We start from the raw sequence: 23,899 nt of genomic DNA, 5'->3' as shown, positions 1-23,899 counted from the left end.
TAACTTTTTTTTTTGCCCATAGCAATGTCTGAATTTAAAGTTAAAAATGAAAAATAGATCATGAAGACAGAACTTTTCAAGAAAAATGGGAGAAGGCATATTTCTTTGTGGAAGTAAATATTCCAACATGTTTGATACGTAGACAAATGGTCGCCGTGGTGAAAGAATATAACCTAAAACGCAATTATGAAACAAACCATAAGAACTGTGATAAATATACAGAAAAGATGCGTGATGACAAACTTAAAGATTTAAAAAATGAACTGAAGTTTCAACAGAGGATATTTTCGAATGTTATCACAACAAGTGATGTTGCTGTTAAATGTAGTTATGTCATAAGTGAAAAAAATTGCTCGGACTTCGAAACCTTTTACTGATGGAAAATTTATTAAAAATTGTATTTTAAGTGCAGTCGAAATCATATGGCTGGAAAAAAAGCAAGCATTTCAAAGCATGTGCCTATCAGGAAATACAGTTGCGGAAGATATAAGGAGTCCCATCTGTAGAGTTTTCCATTGCAGTTTACGAAGGTACAAACATTATTAATACTTCCCAGTTAGCAATATTTATTCTTGGCGTTGATGACGATATGAATGTGATTGAAGAAGTATTGGATATAGTGCCTAGGTCAGGAACGACGACAGGAAATGACTTATATTTGCGTATCGAGAAAAGTATTGAAAATGCTCACGTGGACTGGTCCAAATTAGTAAGTGTGACTACAGATGGGACTCCTGTGGTCGGTGTTAACATCGGACTTGTTACAAAACTTCAAATGAAAAAGGAAATGTTGTGCAAAGACAAACGTAAATCGTTTCATTGCATGATACACCAGGGGTCACTTTGTGCTAAAAAACTAAAGATGGACACGTCATGAGTGTAGCAATTAAAACATTAAACTGGATACGCTCTCACGCCTTGAATCATCGACAATTCAATGCTTTGTTGGATGAAATGGATTCACGATACAGCAGTTTGTAAATTATACGGAGGTTAGGTGGCTTAGTCGTGTCGTCGTTTTAAAAATATTTTTTGAACTCTTAAAAGAAATTGATATGTTTACTTCATCGATGAAGACTGGTACAAAGACTTGGCCTTTTTAGTTGACATACCAAGCCACTTAAACACTTTGAACTGCTCAGCAAGGATGTGAACAGTTAATATATTATATGTATGATTCAATTAAGTCATTTCTGGCAAAACTCTATCTTTGGCAAACCCAGTTGGCAAAGAATAATATAGCCCATTTTCCTACACTTAAATCGATTTCTCGAAATAATAATGATGTTGAAAAGTACATTCCTCAAATTGAAGAGTTGAAAATTGAATTTGAAAAAAAAAAAAGATTTTCTGATTTCAACCAGTTTGAAAATGAATTATTATTATTCAGTTCACCATTTTAAATTAATATTGAAAATGTTGACGAAGAATTACAAATGGAAGCAATTGAACTCCAGTGCAATACTGAACTAAAAAATAAATATAACGAAGTTGGCATACCAAATTTTTATAAATACCTCGGCAGTGAATATTTCAAACATAAAATTTATTGTGCAAAAATGTTGTCAATCTTTGGAAGCACCTATGTATGTGAGCAATTATTTTCAATTATGAAACTTAATAACTCAAAGTTCCGCTCACAAATAAAAGATTCTAGATTAAATACAATACTTCATATTGCAACACGAAACGAAAAAGCAGATACTGACATGTTAGTTACAGAGGAAAAAAGATGTCAGGTTTCAGGATCAAATTACAAAAGGACTCGTAGATAAAAAATCTCTATTTTTGTAAGTCAAAATTATGTATTTAAATAATTTTCTTAAAGTATGAATAAAATGTAATTTAACTTATATTTTCTAAACTTGTTATATTTTTAAAATTTTAAAATAAAAATAGTTATAAATGTAAAATTTAAATGATGGTGTAACTGTTTACGCAAGTCGTAAAGGCCCGGCAACAGCAAAAGGGCTTTTGTTAGAGCCTTTCTTTTTTAGTTTATGTTTTGGTTCACAGAATAATATTGAATACGGCCCGCGCCTGATATACATCTAATTGACTGGCCCTTTGCTGCGTTTGAGTTACCTGCCATATATGAATTAAAATACGGTTGTGGAAACAATGTCCAAAAATGGTAAAATGACACCCTCTCTACAATCATATAGTCCATCGCTATTACAAGCAACATACTTTAATTCTCAAGAACGTCACCGTAGCGAATTTAGGATGACGCGACATGCATCTTTTAGTTGTCAAATACATGCCATATGATTCCCATCATTGACAAGAGGAATATTTCTCTGAAATAAACTGATTTAACTCAAAGCAAGTTAGCTAGTTTCATACGGAAGTGACAAGGTTTTCCCTCCCACAGACAAACCAGTCTGAGAACATGTAATGGAATTCAGTCGATAACATCAGTCTGTGCAATAGGCCTTCAAGAGTTTAAGTGCATATTAGATGACGATTTAAGATAGATTAAGAGGTAGATATCCCAAGAATCTGTAGGGATCAAACTATCGGAACCTTAAGTAGGAAAGGGAACTTAGAACTGTGAGTAGCACATCAGGACTAATGTCCCATTCATATTACAACAAACCGTCCTGAATATTTCCTCCTTCACAAGTCATATGTAATCTCTAAAACTGGAGAAACTCTCTCTCTTTACTCCCATATGCCAATCTTCCTTTTTTATACATTTTCGCAGTTAAAAGGCCCTCATTATAATAATCATTTCTGCAATAGATAAATGCGTCTGCCTAATGTTCCTCATCTGTAATAAACTCACAACTAAATATTTTCCCCTAATAACTCGCCTTCATACCAAGTTCTCAAATTTTAGTAAGCAACACAACTATCAACTCCGGGCGCCTCATTTCCTTTTTTTTTTTTTTTTTTATTTAAAAAAAAACCCATACTAGTCAAGTTACCATTATCAATGTTTCAGTTTATCCTAAATATTTTTACTAGTATTGTAACAACCAAAACTCTCACCTCGTGTACGTTTGCTTCTAAGCCTTCTTGCATTGCTAAAAAACCAAAAAAGGAGTATGTTTTTACCTTACATTTTGTTCGCCTCTAATCTTCATATATTCATGCAAATTTCATCTTTATTTCTTCCATACCGCTAACCCTAATTCCCCTGAAGCGGAAACCGCAAGTTCTCATTAAATGACAAATTTCCGAATTGCTCAATCTCATTTATTTAAACACAGATCATCTTTGACTAAAAATTTCTCACTTCATAATCAGTAAAGTTTAAAGAGTGAACGCCTTTTCAATCTTCCAAAAATTGTTTACCACACTATTTATGCTACTCTAAAATCAACGAATCATTTCACCTTCATTTTTAGTCTTATTCAGGCTACAGCTACACTCTCTGGAATGGGATCCTTCTACTGCAAATCATTTCAGAGCTCGTAATTTTAATTACACAGCATATGTATATGTATTTCATCCCAATATCACTCTGATAGTTTATAATTTGTATAATTATTTTTTTAAGATTTATACAGGAAGGAGTCTTCTTAATCATGTAGTAACTTTTATGATTAGATATACAGAAGAAGAAAAACTTCTTAAGTCCGATTCTATCTCCCGGGACTGGAGAAAGGTTTTCAAGACTTCCTTTCAACTAACCATTGGCGCTGGTACTCTTTTTGCTTAAAAGAATTAGGATTTTAATCCTGCAACTCAATTAAAAGCGACAGTGGAACACATACAGAGTTGACTAGAATTAGGAACGTTGTTTTTCGACCGCCTCTGCGAATGCACTCGAAATGAGGATGATGAATGTGCCAAGAATCCATAATTCTATTTTTTTCTGATGATTTTAACTACCTTAAATTAATTCGATTGTAGCCCATGACCAAGCAATATTTTCGTATCTACATAAAAATTTATGCATATACCCAGGGTCGACGCAACCGGTAGAGAACTAAGGTGACATAGTTCTCTACTGGTGAGGAGGGGGTAGTTAATCAATAATGTAATTTAAATTGAGTTGCAAACCAAGTGATGTGCACGCAATTGGAACAGATGTATGGGAATCAAAACGGGTTGGGAATAGAAAAATATGCTACCGCCACGTTCAAACTAATTTTCCTAATGAGCCTGGAACGTTTTTGGCATCAATCAGAATACTTTATCAGTTATGAATATAATATAATAATTATAAGTTACCTAAAGAATCGTTATTCATCATTTTCCCTCTGCAATGTTAGGACCGAGCCTAACAGTGCAGAGGTCTGTCAATAGTGTGTGTGTTTTGCGACCTGTCTTGTAGGATGAAAATCTCGAGTTTCCAGGAGGAAAGTCTTCTATATCCGCATGAGATTGACTAACTAACCCTGTTTCCTTTGAATGGAAAGACGTAACTATTTAAAATATGTAATAATTATTTTAACAGTTACGTCACGCGAAAATTGCAATTTTTATATTCAGAACTTGTATATTACATTTGAGATGCATATTCTATGGCAATGTTTTTCGAACCATAGCGTTAGACACCAGAAGAAAGATAGCTTTAGTTTCGATTCCAGTTTCCGCCGATTTCGGAGTTAGTCGATCTCTGGAATAAACAAGTAGGGAGATTCCGCCTACAGAAAAGCCTAAGGACATCGTTTGTTACCTCCACTTAAAAATTGAAATTTCAAATATTATTATTTACTTGACAACATGGAGGTGTCAAAAAAATCATGCAAATAATTGTGAGTTATAGAATTAAAAACAAGTTTTCGGGAGGAAAAATAAATATGATTTTTAGTGTCAAAGATAGACCAACTCGGTACCCATACATAGAAAGGTTTAGAAACAATTCCTGTAGTCGAAGACTAGAACTTACAATCTTTTTGGTGCCTCGGCAGCCTAACACTATGGATTTATAACGCTATTTCCGCAAGCTACTCAGGTCTTTCCAAAAAAAAAAAAAAAAAAAAAAAAAAACCTTCCACATTAAATTTAGCAACATTCGTGGTAAAAATATAAACTTATGTCATGTGCACCACCGCCTACACACACACATCCCAACCTGATGTTCTACTTTTTTTTGTGAGAACCTCAAATCTCTGCATAGCAACCACAGCCCTATCTTATCTGTCCAAACTACATCTTACATGATTCTATTTCTCCACAAGTGGATCTTGTGCTTTTGTGCAATACAATGCAATACCTTGCCAGAGGATGCCTAAATCTTGAATCTCCACTTTTTCATATTCCATGGTTTAATATTTACCTACTAATATGTATCAAGACAGAAGTGTAAGAAGACAGAAGAGAAGATTGGCACCATCTATCTTAATTTACTGCCCATTAAACATTCATGGCGAAGGATTAACACAGCACACCATGCTGGCTCGGACGTCGCCCGGCTCAACAAGGTCCGCGTTGCCATTTGGTAGCAGCTCCAGGGGTGGCAATGCGAAGTTAGCGACTGGCGCTACCACCACCACTGTCACTGTTAAAAATAATGGAAAAACTGGATCCAGATTCAGACTCCGCAACCATTTAATGACTGGAACTTGGAATATCAGGACTCTACTACAATCAGGTCAACTCAAATTACTACAGCACGAACTAAAAAGATATAAATGGACTGTTATGGGACTTTGTGATGTGAAATTCGATGGCCCAAAACAGTAGAGCTAACAACAGATGAAGGACATTTGCTTTTTTACTTTGGATGTGACTGCAGCAGAAAGGAAGGTGTCGGGTTTTTGATAGATTTGATAGATACACAAATCATCACGACATTCTGTCATGGAATTCAACCTTATCAATAGCAAAATTGCTCTAGTCCGCCTGAGAGGAAACCCACTCTTAGGCGAACTGAGAATATCACCATCATACAGGTCTATGCCCCAACCACAGATCACGAGGATTCCGAAGTAGAGGAGTTTTATGGTCAACTTAATGCAACAATCACCAGAGTGAATAGAAAAGACCTTTTGATTGTACAGGGCGATTGGAATGCCAAAATTGGAACAGACATCGGCAAGGATTATCTCCCATTTGTCGGACTATATGGCTATGGGGAGACAAACGAAAGAGGTTAGGAATTGATTACTTTTGCTTCACAAAATGAACTCACCATTACTAACACTATTTCCTCGTCAACCTCCCAGAAGATGGACATGGACTTTTCCTGATGGTAAAACACGCAACCAAATCTACTTTATCCTTATAAGCACAAACTTTTAAAACTCCATCAACCTCACAAGAACCAGATCATTTCCTGGAGCCAAAATTGGCAGCGGCCACAATATGGTCATCACAACTGTGAATATGAAAATGAGGGAAATATTACCTACAAAATCAACTCGTAGACGATATAATATTGAAAAATTAGAAGATCCCCAAATAAATACATTATATAAATACAAATTAAAACACATTTTTATACAAGCATCAAAAAATATAATAATATCGAATCTAAAACCAAATACTTCTTACAAAAGATAACTGAAACAGCTGACGAAATTCTTGGATACAAAAGGAAAATAAATAAACCATGGATAACCAACAATATTTTGGGCCTATGCGACGAAAGAAGATATTTGAAATCGCATATTAATAGTGGTGATAATAGAGAACAGCATAAAAATATTACTAAGATTATTAAAAAAGAAATCAAACATGCTAGAAAATTATGGATATTGGATGAATGCAAAAATATAGAAGAGGACTTAAATAAAAATAATTCTAAAAGTGCTTTTCAAATTATCAATAAGCTAACCAAACCTTTTACCGCAATTAATTGGAGCATAGAAGATGAAGATGGAACTCCTATCACGGATAACCAGAAAATAATTGATAGATGGAAATGTTAAGCAACCAAGCTTTTTCAAAAGGACCCCCAACTCACTGACGATATTCTGGACTGAATTTTGCCAGGAGGTTCGGAGGAAGGAGATTACCCGATATTAAAAGAAGAAGTCATTGCAGCAGTTAGCTCCTCAAAAATTGGAAAATCACCGGTAATTGACGGTGTTACAATGGAACTGATATGCGAAGGAGGTGACATCATCATAGACACCTTGCTAAATTTATTCCAGGGCATATGGAACACAGAGACTTGGCCTTCTGATTGGTCGATTTTTGTCCTTGTACCTATCCCTAAAAAGGGAAACAGCAATAAATGTAGCAACTATAGAACAATAAGCCTTATTAGTCATCCAAGCAAAATCCTGTTAAAAATATTATTGAAAAATATCAAGAATCGAAAAGAAAATAGAAAGCAGACTATCAGATGAACAAACAGGTTTCCGGAAGTCCAGAAGTACAATCGACCATATTTTTACAATACACATACTAGGCGAAAAATACACAGAACATAACAAAATAATCTGTAACAACTTCTTAGACCTTCAAAAAGCTTTTGACTCAATATGGCACGAGACGAGACATTACGGAAAATTTTAGAACATTATGGTATTGACAATAAAATCATTAGGATTATTAAATCTCTTTATTCCTCATCTGATATGAGAATTGAAATTAAAAATTACAGCAGTGAACCGTTCCGGGCAGAACGGGGGGTAAGACAGGGATGCATCTTGTCCCCTCTTCTTTTTAATTGTTTTCTGGAATATGTCATAGATGAAGCTCTTTATGAATATGACACTGGAACAGTAGTTGGCGGATTAAGAATAAATAACTTACGTTTCGCTGACGATATCGATTTTCTGGTAGAAAGTGAAGAAGAATTACAAGAGATAACCAGCCGTGTTTTCGGAACATTAAAAAAATATGGATTATACATAAACCTACAAAAAACAAAAACAATAATAACCTCAAAATCAGACATTGAATTCTGAAAGATACAAATTGGCAATAAGCAAATTGAGAATGTAAAGAAGTTCACTTATCTAGGGAGCACGTTGAGTCAAGATGGTCGTTCAAAAACCGACATTAAATACCGAATTGCTAAGGCAACCGTGGCCCTACAGAAGTTAAAACCATTGTGGGGAGATAACAGAATAGCAATCACAACCAGACTAAGACTAATTGACACCTTGGTGAATTTTGTCCTTTTGTATGGTTGTGAGGCCTAGACTTTATTAAAGGAAGATGAGAGGAGATTCCTGTCTTTCGAAATGAAAACTTACAGAAGACTTATGAGAATTCCCTATACCGCTCACGAAACCAATGAAAATGTCCGAAAACTGATTGACTCAATAGATGGGAGAAAAAGGGAAAATATTCTGACAGTCATCAGAAGAAGACAGATGAAATGGTTCGGACATGTGGAGAGGGCTAATGGCATTCCAAAGCAAACCCTAGAAGGAATCGTTCCAGGATCAAGGGTTAGGGGCCGACCTCGATTAAAATGGACTGATAACATCAAAAAATGGACAAATTCCTCCCTTTCTCAACTGACATCAAGAACAAGAGACCGAAACGACTGGAGGAGGCTAGCAAAGAGTATCACCTACCAGCCATGAGTGACCCAACGGTCCATTTAGTAATAGGGGAGAGAAGAAGAATATGTATCATTCATCTACTGTCTTTACCTTTCTCCCAATTTTGAAAATCATTGATTTTTTATCCTTGAAGATTGATGTCCTGCATTCCAAATTCACATTCAATGGAGTCATCTTATTTGGTGACTTTAATGTCCACAACTCTCACTAATTCTTTTAATTCCACATAGCAAAATAGAAAAAATGGAGCTATTTGCAATGACCTAAACAAATCATTAATTTCGTTATTACTACCATCTTCACTCACACTCTGCATCTTTTCTTGACCATTTTCCCCTTCCAAGTACATTGCCGATGTCACTGCTCCCTTGGTAATTCAGATCACAATCTCGTCTAAGTTTTATCTCTAATGGAACGTCAGGCATTCAAAACTTCCTGTATTTTGGCACTATTATGACAAATGGGCAGATCTCCAAGGATTAGAACCTCCAGCTCCTCTAAAGGAATAGCCATAGATTACTTGGATCTTGACCCCCATCCCACATACATATGCGATCTACCGCCCACCAAATTGTATATGCATGTGTTCTCTTATTTTTATACCTGTATGCAGGATGAGAAACTCTAGTTTCCGGGAGGGAAAAATTCCATGAAGTCTATAATAAGGTTGCTCTTGTAATGACGAGAATCTAAATGTAGACTTTTCAAAGTGAATAGATTTTTCCGTTCTTCCAAATGCGCTACGGTAGCGCCAATAATAAAAATTTAAGTTGTTATTCTTTATGTGCTACTTAAATATTATCGAAGTATTGTAAGTAAGATGGGTGCGTTTCAGAAAAACTGTTTGCCTAAAGCGAGTGTCGATGCCCTGGCCACGACTTCGTCGAGGTTATTTCGAATTATTTCTAAAGAGCTAAGCAGTTAATGTATAATATTTCTCATTTATGTGCGTTCTTAGACAGGCTCTTTTATAGGAGGGAAATTTCTGAACCTCGTTCTAATACTGGCTAACTACCGAAAAAAAAAGAAAGAAACTGGCAAATTATTTTAATCAAATATACGATGTCAACACAAATAATTTTTCACATGAGACATGGTAAAACCACTCAATGATGGATATGTTAGAGTGGAAGTATCACTCTAAAATGTATTGAATAATAACATGTATAGAATAATAACGTCGTTTCTGTTTCTTTGAAACTGAAACGACGTCATTTAGTACATACAAATTATGGAAAATCTGCATTACTATTAATCATGTGTAGTACAGCAAATTGCTATTCGATACAAACTACGCTTTGTAAAGCATAACAAATCTCCCTCAGCAATTACTGGGAAAATAAAACAACCATTTAATCCATAAATAATTAATTTAAATTGTCCGCCTATTTCATCGACACTTTTCATCATCTGCTTTGCTCTTGTTCTTTGTCTTGAATTTTTTATGTATTTATTCTAAAATTACCTTTAGCCTGAAGCTGATGATCAATGCAAAGAATAAAATTTTAATTAACTGATCTTTGATTTTTGTCCAAGATCAGTGTAAAGAAATGGAGGTAAACATATATATCTGAATGAAGATCGAGGATTAATTGAATTGCACATGGATTAGCTTAATTAGGCGGCTAACGTTTTACATTCAAATTTTAGGTACTCGCTAAATCATGTTATATACTATGTTTCATGAAGCATACTTAAATACAACTTAATATATTAAAATTTATTTCTGACTGGTACCTCTCTATTACAATATTTTTGAAACACTAAACAGTTGACTGTGTCACATATACCTGTGTATAAATTTTGAATATATTCCTTTGTGAATATATTGCCGATATCAATATATTTTAATCTTTTAAAATTCTGAATAACGATAAGAATTATGAAACATTCAGCATCTAGGTTGCAGAATGAAAATAAGATATGACTCAAAAGTCTGCATTTTTTTTATTATATTATTTCTTTAATGCAAATTATTAAAATTCCAAAAGTTCATTTTTCTGTTTAGAAGGAAACAGTGCAAGTATGTATTAACACAATTCAGAGAGAAGAGTTTGACAAATCTAGGGAGTGTCCCATATTGTCTACACAGCCTCTTATGAGTCATCTTTACATGTACTCAACACTTTTAGTTTTAGTTTCTTTGAACATCCTGAAAGGCTGCAAATAATATAATAATTCTGCATTATGTTTACAATAACAGAATATAATTATTTAATGCCAGTTAATGTGCATTAACCAAGAATGCAATGCTTTATCTTAATACTAACACTGAACCAGTCACATGGAAAAAGTCGATGACAATTACACTACTCCGATCCAAATATGGATCGGAGTAGTGTAATTTTTATTTTATTTTCCGTACAACTGTAGCGTTTGTTCTCAAGTGCAATATAAAAGTTAGGTGTAAAATACCACAAACAGTCTACTGAAAATATCAGGAATGTAAAAGAAAACAAAAGCAAAAAAAAAAAAGTGGAAAAACTCGAGGAACTTAAACAAAGCTCACCCGATGGCGCCACGAGAACTGTGTTTAACAGGAAATCGATCTGCTTCCTTCTCTCGATTGACGAAAGAGCAGAAGAACACTGTACAAGTATCTTCCATCATTATATTCCTCTCTCTTGCTGTCTGATCAAATTATCTACGAAATATGAATCTTGTGTTTAGTGAACCGCTCAGGACATACGTATTTCGAAGTGCTTCCCATCAGACATGAATCAATAAAACTCAGTTGGACGAACAGCTCCCCTGCATAATGCTCAATGGGAAATACAGCACAGATATCCGAAGAAAAAACTGATTTCTGAACTGCTGGATATCACCCTAAGTAAGTAAAAAATAAAAACCCATCGAATTATATCCCAAATACTCTGTAAATAGTGCAATGCAAAATAATTGTTCTATAGTTTCAATGTGCATGCAATGACAGGTTCGAATTATTTTCTGCAAATATATCAATTAAGAATTTATGCCATTCTCTATTTATTCTAAGCAAGCAAACTAGCTAGAAGAACACACACAGTTAACAAACATAACTATAGTAGCCTCATAGCCTTTGTGGCTTCGGCCGAATCAAGGTACATCCTAATACTAACGCTCGACAACAACACCAACTGCAAAGCGATAATTACTTTTAAAATTCTGAATAACGATAAGAATTATGAAACATTCAGCATCTAGGTTGCAGGATGAAAATAAGATATCTTTTGATTAGAGTATTTCTGCAAACCGCTCTATAAATGTTCACTAATAACGTTATTGTGTATGTACGTATTAGAAGACAGCAGTTTAAATGTTTCCATTTCATACACACACATACTACTTGATAAACTGTTAAGCCGGTAACATCAATTATTTCATACACACACATACTACTTGATAAACTGTTAAGCCGGTAACATCAATTATCTGAAAAAAAGTTTGCAGATAAGGTTTTCAATTCCATTAAACTAGATTCAAATGCATAGCAACGAAGTTGTATGCAAGTAGTCGGTTATTTCAGGTCTCCTGCAGAATGACGGTCATGTATTATCGATTCTTTTACAAGCTGTGTGTGTGTGTGTGTGTGAGAGGGAGCGAGAGAGAGACGTCTTCACAGCGTGAAACACTCGAAATCACTGCATTCACAAAAGTTCTCTTTACTGCATGTAGTACGTTCAAGTGTATTGAAATATGCAAACGAAATCTATAACTTACTCCTGGGAAACGCTGTTTTTGATGTTTTAATAAATGACAGTAGAGGTCTTCTGTGTGTGCTCTGTGGCCAGTTAGTCTATTTTGAGGGGGGGGGGAACCTGCTACCACCATATGACAATGGCTAATTCGCAGGACAAATGTCCTTGCGACTGCGCTATGAAGGCGCTCAGATACTGTTTGCAAAAATTCTCAATGAAATCTTAATTTGACAGTATAATCTTAATCATTTATTATAATTACTGCTAGTAATCATATATATATATATATATATATATATATATATATATATATATATATATATATATATATGTGTGTGTGTGTGTTTTTAATTGACGGTGAGTTAACTGTCTCATGGGACAAAGTAGCAGATAAGATTTTCTCTCCTGAAAAGTGGGCTCCCTTCCACATCTCTCCTACAACAGGCAAACTTGCAAACAGAACAAATGCAATTTACAGACAAAAATACATTTGGGTCGAAGTGTGTAGCGTAGTGTATTGTCTTCTTGCGGTAAGTCCTGGAACTCCACAGATGATTCATATAATAATTACTGTAACATACATTTTTCAGGGTTTCCACTGCAAATTTAGCTACAACTACTCTATGATATTCCACTGCAGAGCAGTTGTAACCAAACCAGGAGACAGGCGAAGGGGCATTCATCCCTCACCTTCCCTAAAAATATATTAATGTATTTTAAATATATTATGTATATATATACATAATATACACAATAAATATATTATGTATTTTAGTAAATAACAAATAAACTTGATCTGTATATATTTCTGAAATGTAATACAAAGTGAGAATTTAAGATAAAGATTATGACGGAGTAAAAATTTGTAGCAAATCACATTTTAAAAATGTTAAGAAACGAATGTATATCTGTCCCTTTCCCCTTAAACTTTAGTGTAGATCTGGTCTAGCAAACTGTGAACTACAAAACGTTTTGGCATGACTCAAGTAAATAAGATGGCTTATTGATGTTTCAAAAGAATTATATTTTAATTATATAAAAAATCCATCTTCAGATCCCTAAAATTGCAATCAAACTCCCCCCACCCCTCAGGAACGCACCAAACTTTTATCTGCCGCCCCTTAATATTATATTAGTTAAATTTTACGATGTAGGATATACCAAGAAATGAATATTATTACTATTAATGATTATACTGCATTGTATAATCCAAATGAGATATTAGCTACATAAAATAAATATTTAATATTTGTTTCTTGCCGTCCTATCAATGTTGCCGCACGGGTGCGGTGCACCCTTTACACCCTCGGGTTGGGCGGTCCTTCTCCCCCCTAAAAACAGCGTAACATTAGGTGCCAATCAAATTTGGTTATATCAACATTGATGTTAATTAGTACTGAAACGTATCCTCATACTTCCGAAAAATTTTACGAGTTCTGAATCTTGTTTGTACAATTTTCTCTAGTATTGAAGAACCTGAATTTCTTGCGCATACTTCTAAGAGTGGTTGGATTTTCTGTTCGTTGGGAGAGATGTCTATATTACTCTTTAACTGACGTTGCAATTTATATAAATAAATCTTGTCAAATGCATCTATTTTGCCAACCATTTCGTTAAATGAGATGATTTAATTCCCTGCAAGGTGGCTTTCATTTTTTAAACTGGGGTGTACTTTCTATTTATATTCAGAAGCAGTTCGATTTACAGTTTAAAATCAGCGTTCAAACATTCTCTCATAATTCAATTTCCATAACGTGAAATAACAACATTTTGCATAATAAAGGTCATTCCCATATCTAAATTCTGCAATCTCGCTCGAGAAGTTTTTTTTTTTTTTTAATTTCAAATTCAATTGTACTTGTGGATTACTGATTTGCTTTCTCTCCCTCTCTCTCTGGCATACCGGCAGGGCCGTCGCCAAATAAGATCGCGTCCTGAGGCAAATAATTAAATATCGCTCCTGATGGATTATAAGACAAAAATATAAGAAAATCTCAAATTGCTATTTTGTTTTTATTACAAGAGAAACATTAAGGCAAAGCGATTACATAATAATATTAATTAAATGTTTGTTCTACAGGGATATTGCACAATAAAACTATTTATGAGCTCTTCTAAATTTAAATTATAAGCTATGTCCGCCTCTCTCTCGATATAGTTGCTAGACCAACCAATCTTTCTTGGGTTATTGCTGTTCGCAAATAATTTTTAATCAGTTTATGCTTGGAAAAACTTCTTTCCGCACTACGCTAACAATTCCGCTGACAGGAATTGTTAGCGTAGCGACGGCTCCTACCGCAATATGGCTGAACAAGCGCCCTTATTAAGCCGCCCTGTCGACGGTACTGTATACCGTATTGCCACAAATACAAGATAAACGCTACATTACCCGTTCTTTGGAGCCTCAGTAGCTCAGTCAGCATAGACGAATCCCTTTGGTCGGAAAGACCTGGATTTGATTCCCGTCAGTGAGGTGAGGAACCTTTATCTGGTCTCTTTCGAGTAAAGATGAGTTAACAAGTCTCATACGGCGGTAGAGGGATTCCCCGGGTAACTGGAGTTTTTTATCCCTCAGAACAGGAAACCGGTCCAGTGAACACACACGGCTAGTTATAAAATATACTACGGTAAGGAAGGCAACTGAAAACCACGTTGCTCATAATCATCTCCATTGTATGGTAGCATATAGCTACCTTCCCCCACCACCAGCCGTGGTGGGGAAAGTAGCTATATGGTAACTATAATAAGGGAATAGGATAGGACCCGTTTTTTATAAACATTACAGATCGTTTTGCAAACCCTAGTTCTATTTTTTTAATTCAAATCTTATGGAATTAATATATTTAATTTGGTGTGTGTGTGGGGGGGGGTGTTTTTAGTTTAAGAGGTTTAATTTTCGTTAATCGTTAATGAAATTGACCCGCAATTCAGCAGTCAAGGTACCAGAGCCGCATGACCTGCAGGTTGATTATTTCTCGAGAATATATGTTCCATCACTGCACTGAGGATTCCTTATTTTGAGGAAAGAGTTTTAGAGTCTTACTCAAAATAATGATATTCATTCAATAGGCTGGAGAGAGCTATTTGAATTTTTGAAGGCGAATTTTCGGAGATGAATATTTTTCTGGGAAGATGAAAAGTTAACATGGAGAGCGTGAAGTTCAATGAAAGGATATTGGATAGGTACCGTACGAAATTCAACAACAAAGAAGGATATAAATTTTAGACGAAGAATGATAATTACTTCCAGTGAAATATTTGTAAGCGAAAGCATTTGCTCCATTAAATTCTTGTCAATTTCAAATTTATTATTTTTAATTAAAGTTCCATATTAGCATATTCAATTTCAGGAGATTTATTTATACTGAGTGTTAGTCAATTCTGTGCAATAAGTTTTCATTAATTAATAGTAAGTACTATAACACGAAATCCATAATGTATGGGGGAAAAGCGGAGCACCCGATAGAAGCAAAATTACAAAAGTTCTGTTCTGGAGAAGGGATTGAAAAATCGAAGCAATACACAGTTGTATTTTCCTAAAATCGTATACTTCGATTATATGATAACAATTAGTTTCTTAATCTCACCTGAATTCAGCAATACCTGTTATCGAGAATGAGGATAAGTTTTCCATCAAGATGATTTCCCATGTTAATATCGTTAATAATATTGCTGATGTGTGCGTGTAGTCATAATGCACACAAATATAAGTAAAAATAGGGACTGAAAAAATTGGGTATGAAATAATAAATAATAATGGTTAGAAAATATCAATTTTTTCATATTATCTTATAGCCGAGTAACAAAGTGATGAGGATGCTATGAGATATCGCGGTATATAATGTCTAAAAATTGTTGGTTCGTATCAGACAATAATAAAAATCTTATGCGAACAAAAATATGCTTCAGCATCATTGAATCAAATGTTGAACAAAAACTGTATTTTTCATAAGATTGTATTCTCGTGACTAATGGATCACCTTCGAAACTCAAAAGCGAATTTTTTTACTTCTCGACTATGAACAATATTTATTATTTATTATGATTTATTTTAAAGTTTTTTTGAGGCCAAATGAAGCCTTTTTATACTCATTACTATACATAAAAATATAACGGAAAAACTCACGTAGAAAAATTATTTAATGGTATAATTTTCGCCCGTGTGTCACAGGCATCTTCAGTACAATTAGGCACAAAAATTAAACATTAACTGACAATTCCAAAAAGCGCCACCTAAGTAGCTGGTGTAAGATAACTAAAAAGGTCAATAACTTTCCTAAAAAAAAAAAAAAAAAAAAAAAAAAAAAAAAAAATTAATACAATAAAAAGTTAGGAAAGATTAGCTGATTTGTAAAGTACTATCTCCCATAAAGGGGACAGACGTAAGCCGTCGGATCTGTTTAAGTTAGGAGAATGAAGTAGAGTTTCACATGCTTCTTTATAAAGGCGTTCCATGAGAAACTGACTTTTGTGAAGAACTCTTGTCTTTTTCCAATGAACTCTGTGTCTAGTGAAGATGGCATGTTCTGCAAGTCCAGACTTTTCAGGTTTAAAGTATTCAATATAAGATTGGTGTTCTTCTAGCCGAATGGAGGCAGATCTTCCCGTTTGTCCGAAATAACATAATCCACAAGAGCACGGAATCTGGTAGACACCTGGATGATTAAGATGTGGAAGCTTGTCCTTTGGAGAAGCGAGAAAGGTGGAGATTTTTCTAAAAGGTCGAAAGGCAACGATATATAACTTCTTCCTTTCTATCTAATGGCTATAAGAATTGCTCCATTAAAAGAACTTTGAGTAGATTTAATATGTCTCCCTCTTCAAACACAGAGGAAATAACGCGCATTACCATCCCTTATATACAAGGCATCAGTGAACGTATAGCAAAAATTTTAAAACCACTGAATATTTTTGTTGCCTTTCGACCTTTTAGAAAAATCTCCACCTTTCTCGCTTCTCCAAAGGACAAGCTTCCACATCTTAATCATCCAGGTGTCTACCAGATTCCGTGCTCTTGTGGATTATGTTATTTCGGACAAACGGGAAGATCTGCCTCCATTCGGCTAGAAGAACACCAATCTTATATTGAATACTTTAAACCTGAAAAGTCTGGACTTGCAGAACATGCCATCTTCACTAGACACAGAGTTCATTGGAAAAAGACAAGAGTTCTTCACAAAAGTCAGTTTCTCATGGAACGCCTTTATAAAGAAGCATGTGAAACTCTACTTCATTCTCCTAACTTAAACAGATCCGACGGCTTACGTCTGTCCCCTTTATGGGAGATAGTACTTTACAAATCAGCTAATCTTTCCTAACTTTTTATTGTATTAATTTTTTTTTTTTTTTTTTTTTTTTTTTTTTTTTTTTTTTTTTTTTTAGGAAAGTTATTGACCTTTTTAGTTATCTTACACCAGCTACTTAGGTGGCGCTTTTTGGAATTGTCAGTTAATGTTTAATTTTTGTGCCTAATTGTACTGAAGATGCCTGTGACACACGGGCGAAAATTATACCATTAAATAATTTTTCTACGTGAGTTTTTCCGTTATATTTTTATGTATAGTTATGTCTACTCACGGTTTACCTCTTTTAAAACTTTTTATACTCATACATTGGTTCGTTAAAAATCATTCTGAGAAAAATGAACAATGAATGATTTTATGAAAATAAAATCCTAGTATTATATGAACCTACTCCATATAGCAGATAAGTACAGTCATTAAACCCAAAGTTGACGCCTAGAATGTTATTACAATACAGATTTACATGGATTAGTATTCAAAATGATGCACAAATAATAGTTAATGTTTATATATATATTTAATTTACTTATTTTTTTTTCTGAAGAGTGTCACATCGTGTTGATATTATTAGTGATAAATACTTACGCAAATCAGTTTTTTTTTTTTTTTTGATAATTAATACCATAATATTAGCCATAGCTTTTTCTTCTTAATTCTAGTGAAAAAAACGGATTTCTAAGTTACTGGAGGCAAGTCTTGAGGATATTTTTCTCGATATACTACGTACATAGAGACTGCTCACTGAGCAATCAGACAGCAATCTTCGATTGAAAAATTCGGTTTTCGTTAAACCTACAGAGGTCTGATTTCTTTAAGCCATTATTTTAAGTATTGATCTGAGGACCAGCTGTCCGTTGCTTAATTTCTGGCTGACGGTGAAAGTCAATATATGGGTATACGCACATCGCTCTGTTCTTTATTTACGATTAACCTATTCTTATTTAACCAGAGCTTTACAGAATGCTGCCGTAATTATGCTTGACTGAAAATCAATGGTATGTTAATAATTATAAAATGATGACCCAGAATGATAATATATCCCGAGAAGTGTGTGTGTAAAAGCAGTATATTCTTATGGTTTTATTCTAAAGACACTTTAACATGAAAAAGATTCGTTTTTGTGTATGCGTGTACAAAACATTTTCGGGTCTATGCAAGGCTTCTACTGGAAGCAAAAGAGCCAAAACATTATGTCCAACTAGTGTATTATGACCTGCAAAACTTTATGACCTACCTACTAGAGTGTTCTGCCTCCTCTGGTCACTTCTATCCATCTTGGATTTGATTCTGCTAGACCACGGAAGGTGTCCTGAAGTATTCTGGGCCAACTCGACAGGCTGACGTCACGGAGGTCAGCGACTGAGCGAGGCACTGTCACCGGCTAGACTCTGCGTTCGACATAATCCCACAAATGCTTCATGGGATTCAAATCAAAAGAATTAGGTGGCCAGGGCAGCACACGGAATGTTGGAATATATTCTTTTGACTATGGAAGAGTCAGATCCATCGGGCCGCACTGTAACCCGTGCAGGACAATACCTGGTGTCTGAAGCACCAGGTAAGAATAAGAGATCGAAGTGTGTTCAATGGAATTGAAAGGACGCAGGAATCTCAATAAACGCATTCCTCGTATATCAGAATGCTGCCACCGGCCTCTTTCCAGTTAACAGTACAGTCTGAGTGGCCTGAAACATGTGAGTATGGTCACGATGTTTTGGCTCGTGAGTGTAGCTGTCCGTTGATAAAAAACAGAGATAGACTCCTAAATTTAGTTCTGAGAATTATTATGAAATTGATTTCAAGACAACACTGGAAATTAGGTGATCTGAAGTTCTCCTCACGAAAACGATACATTTTTCACCTATACTTTTATAACGTTGGATAATGTCACAATTCTCCGAGAGTAAACTCCGAGATTTTGGCAAAATCTGGAGAATAACTGGGTTTATTTGCTTAAATCACAATTTAGTTTATAACAGATTATTATAAATCTGTTATAAAGTAACTATCTATTATAAAAGCTGGAATCAAAGAACATCGTACGAGTTACGAGAGGTGAAATTAATAATGGGCACAATAATTGTCATGTATTACCGTAAACGAATTCATTGTCAACACACCTATCCCTTCATTTGGCAATGCATTCCACTCACCCATCCCTCTTCATTCAAAAAATCTAAAGTCCTTATTTCTCAATCTTTTTCAAAATATTTCGAGTATCTATTTAGTAAGCTCCTCGCAACAATTTATGTCTGAATAATAATCTCTTCTCTTTCTTATTATTTACTAATCTGTACAAATTACATTCCTTCAACCTGTCCTCATAATCAAAAATTCACCGACCCAATATGGCCCTTATTATCCGTCTCTCAACCGTTTTCCAAAGATTTCTGATATCGTCAAAATTCAGGTCATATCTGTGCAAATGGTCCAGATGTGATGTACCTGTTTCTTATTTCTCTATGTGCTCATTATAGCAACACTTCGTTATGCTGGTTCACGACTTTTGCAATATATCCTTTGATCTTCAGCTACTTATCGGTCACCTTCCCAAGATCCTTATCTCCTGCTCCTGGAGCACAACACTGCCAGCATGGCTCAGTACAATATATTTCCGAGTTCCAAATTGCATACCTTTACATATTATCATGTTAAACTCTTCTTCCCGCATAATTCAGTCTGTTCATTTCGTTCTACTGAGCTTTTATATCAACATAATTCTTCATAGCTGCATAAGTTATAAAGTTACTGCACAGAACTGACAAGTCGAATGTCTTACGAGGTTTTGATCGTTAAGGCAGGAGCTACTGCTATCATGTGAATACGGGTAAGTTCTAAAATGGCCTGTCATATAATCGTCAATTATTATTTTTTTTTTTCCCTATGCAAATTATGAAAATTTTCGTGAAATTTTATTTTCCAAAAGATCAGGGAAGCATCGACGTCATATATACCTTGAACATCTTTGAGTATGTTTTTTTTTTTTTTGTTAGGTTACAATTCCAATATTTGAAAAACGCGTTTCTGTGCTTTTATACAAATTATGAAAGATTTGTTTTTTACCCGGCATCAAAGGAACGTAAGCTTTATAATTAATAGATGGAAAAATCTTCGTAGAGATTTTCGTTAGGTCACCATTTCAATAACAGGAAAACGACTTAGACTTTTATAATAATAAAAAAATAAATAAATAAACCACAACAGCATAATAAGATTGATATTTTTAGTTATTTATTGACTGGTTAATATTTCGAAAACTGCAAATATATATGTGTAATTAAAAGATGATATTTTTTGTAACGGTAGTTTCTGAAACGTAGGAACTTTTGCTTATTTGCAAAATTTCATAAATCAGTAATTTTATCGAATGAAAAAAGTTCTATTATTTGATTTAGGAAGTTAAGATACATGAATGCTTCAGAGTGGAAGTGGCAGTGCACTCAAATATTTTTATGCCAGTCTACTTATAGACTGTTAAGATATTCTCCTGGGAATTTTAATATTTTGGTAGAATATTCTGATAACGTCACAAGCGTATTAGATCATTCAATGTGGATTCGAATTAAATGCGACTGCCTAAAGTGATCATAATTCTAAAACGGTAATTCGATCAACAGAAATTAGCGCATGGGATCGGAATCTCATCGGATAAAAAATGCCTCATGTTTAATTTATTAAATTTTAACAGATAACTTTAAGGCGTTTTTATTGGTTACGATAACCACTAATCTTGAGGATCGCATTAAGTAGGAAAGCGGAGCAATATCATGAGACCGTTAGATGCAAATAACATGTATGAGGGGGGGGGGGGGGCAATATCCTGAAGAAGTCAGTTTTGAATACTGTCAGGTTTTCTCACTTTAAAAAACAAATTCATTTTAAAAATAAACTAAAGTATATTAAGACTTTAAAATATGCCGGCAATATATATATAAAAAAAAAAACTGTGTAGTTCATTTGGTAATTTTGGCATTCAGTTTTGAATTTTGGCTATTAATTTATCGGCTTAAATGAGATGATAAATGCAGTAGAACTTCTACAAAATGGTTTTGGGTGAAAAGAGAAGAAAATTTAACGTAGTTTATTTATCATTTTCTAACAAATATGCAATCATATCATTTCAAAATGAAACTAAATTCCCCAGAAACAGTTTGCTTAAAAAATGGCAAATAAAATAGTGCGTAGATTTTTTAGTTATAATTTTTAAACTGGAGATGAAACCATCCTAAATCTTCGGATAAATGCCTACGAACAAAACAAAGCTTTATGTAAAAAAATGTTGGTCGCAATTTTTATTCCTATTGCTATTTCTTCATTTATTTTGAATTGTTTAGTATGTAGCAACCAGCAATGGAAACTTATGCAAGAAAAGGAAATAAAGGGGGTTAATGAAAAGATTCCTTGCGTTTCTTTCTTGAATAAAATTTTCGGGTGGAATAGCCTAAGTGATCATTACTCTCTATTGGGCTCATGAGATGTTACGTTAAGACCAAACTGAGGGATGTTGGGTTTTAATGGCACATTTGTAACCAAGGCACGCACCAAATCTATGATAAAAAAATAATAATAACCGAAAAATTATACTCTGAAACCTTTAATTATAAATAATTAATGAAAAATTAAAATAAACCCTACTTCATAAAAGATATACCTTTATTTCCAGAAAAGTTAAAAACAAAAGACATTAAGTGTCTGGAAAAAAATCTGACAGTGTGTATAAGATTCAGAATGATTGTTTTAACAATCCAGTAAATGAAGAATGAGTAAATAGAAATGAGAGCAGTCTGCGAAAATATAACAAATTAATATTATAAGTAATTACACTTATAACGTTAATTTAACGTTAATAACGCAGATCGGTGTCTCATCACCCTTACGATGAATGCAAAGTCGAGTATGAATAATTTGCTCTTTATGGTCCAACAACAGACTAGACCTGCCACAGTTTCATTCATCTCTAATCTGATATATAATAAATGACAAGCTGATCTAGGTGCAATATTTCCCCGTTTGCCTTTGTCCCAAAGTGGCTTATAGTCCAAAGCAAGTGAGCGCTAAAGTGGATCCTCATTTTGTGCAAAAGTTGTTCAGTCAGAAAAAACACTTGGATGAAGAGGGGGGGTATACTAAAAATCATTATGCTTATAGTTACATCGACAACTATGTATAAATAACAACACCTTTGATGGCATTTCAACTTTAAGAAAATTTTGAAACAAATTCTCTGGAGTGCAGCTCAACAGTAGCCTGCACTCTAGTGAGAGTTGGATAGATATCACGCTGTTTGGAAAGTTAACAGATTCAACTGAAACTCTATTAACGGAAAGAAAAATCAATATTCTCTTCGGCGTGTGTTTAAAGAGTTGCACAGGTCGATCTTTCCTATAGATTCTGTTTCTGTATGTTTTCTATTGGTATTTTCACGAGCAATGATCCACCGAACTGTCCAGCACCATTTCTCCAATTTCATCTGAACATGCAAAAACATAAGCAGCTGCTACTCAACCCATGCACAATTAAACTTCAGAACTTAACCTCTTTCATTACATTCACCTCTATTCTTTGATAGCCTTTCTCATACCACTCTCCCCCCCCCCCAAGACCAGAATCCTCTAGCTGTCCAAGAAACAGGTTCGTTTTTTCTTCCTAATCACTTTCCCATACATAGTGCTGTTGTGCTATAGGTTTTGTAGCCTCTCATGCAAGGATAATTTATCAAGAATAAAAAATTATGTGTAGCTCAGCGGAAGTGGTATTTGCATCCTCTGAATTAGAACTTAAGTCTTCTTAAGACTTACGTTTTAATCTAGACGCCGACTAGAGGAACTTTTTATCGTCCTTTCTTTGACTGGTTCCCAAGTTATTCAATCGCTAGCACGGGAAAGCGGGGTTTTTCTTCCGGAAACTCGAGTTTTTCGTCCCTGAAGAAAATCAACTGTAGGACCTACACTAATTCAGACAATAACATCGAGTTAGGTATGGGAGCACGAGATGGCAACACTTGTCAGTCGTCTCTTCATCAGATGCCACTTATAATTAGTGATAGTCTTGGACCAGCTATCTCTGATTGGCTACCGATGGAGACTGAACTGTCCACTCAGTCTCCAAAAGTTAGGTAAGGCTAAAACAGCCTCGCTTACACTCTATAAGGCAATAAATGGTATTATATATAATTTCCAGTACTGAGACAAAGCGGGGTTTCACAAACACAGATGAGATCTTACTAAATAAGAAGTATAGGATGTTATTTTCAGGAACTAATGATCAAGGAAAAGGAGTAGCGATAGCATTCAACACCAAGCCTGCAGATAAGCTTCTTGATTTGAAGGCAGTTTCAAGTCGAGTAATGTGGGCAAACTTCGAAATGGGGAAATGGATAATTAAACTTAGGTGTGCCCATGGTCCCATAGAAGGTTCCCCTAAAGAAAAAGCAGAGGAATTTTTTGAGTTATTAGAACAGGCAGCTGTCATAAAGAAAACAGAAAAAGTGGTTCTTGTT

The 23,899-nt window shown here is 34.6% G+C and overlaps 1 protein-coding gene and 1 pseudogene across 1 annotated transcript in view; both read left to right on the top strand.

Annotated features, from left to right (window-relative positions):
* Positions 1-23,899, top strand: part of LOC150098955 (general transcription factor II-I repeat domain-containing protein 2-like) — a 196,260-nt pseudogene that overhangs the window by 157,062 nt on the left and 15,299 nt on the right.
* The window catches only part of jef (major facilitator superfamily domain-containing protein 6 jef), a 201,916-nt gene continuing 189,133 nt past the window's right edge, over positions 11,117-23,899 (top strand). Inside the window, exon 1 of the mRNA XM_090405777.1 lies at positions 11,117-11,250. The gene's annotated coding sequence lies outside the window, so the exon portion shown is untranslated. The remainder of the gene's footprint in view (positions 11,251-23,899) is intronic.

This window comes from Typopeltis vanoorti, chromosome 15 (assembly GCF_054136105.1).
Source record: "Typopeltis vanoorti isolate ZY-2024b chromosome 15, IOZ_Tvanoo_1.0, whole genome shotgun sequence".
Classification (NCBI taxonomy): domain Eukaryota; kingdom Metazoa; phylum Arthropoda; class Arachnida; order Uropygi; family Thelyphonidae; genus Typopeltis; species Typopeltis vanoorti.
This window is presented reverse-complemented; position numbering and strand designations above follow the sequence as displayed.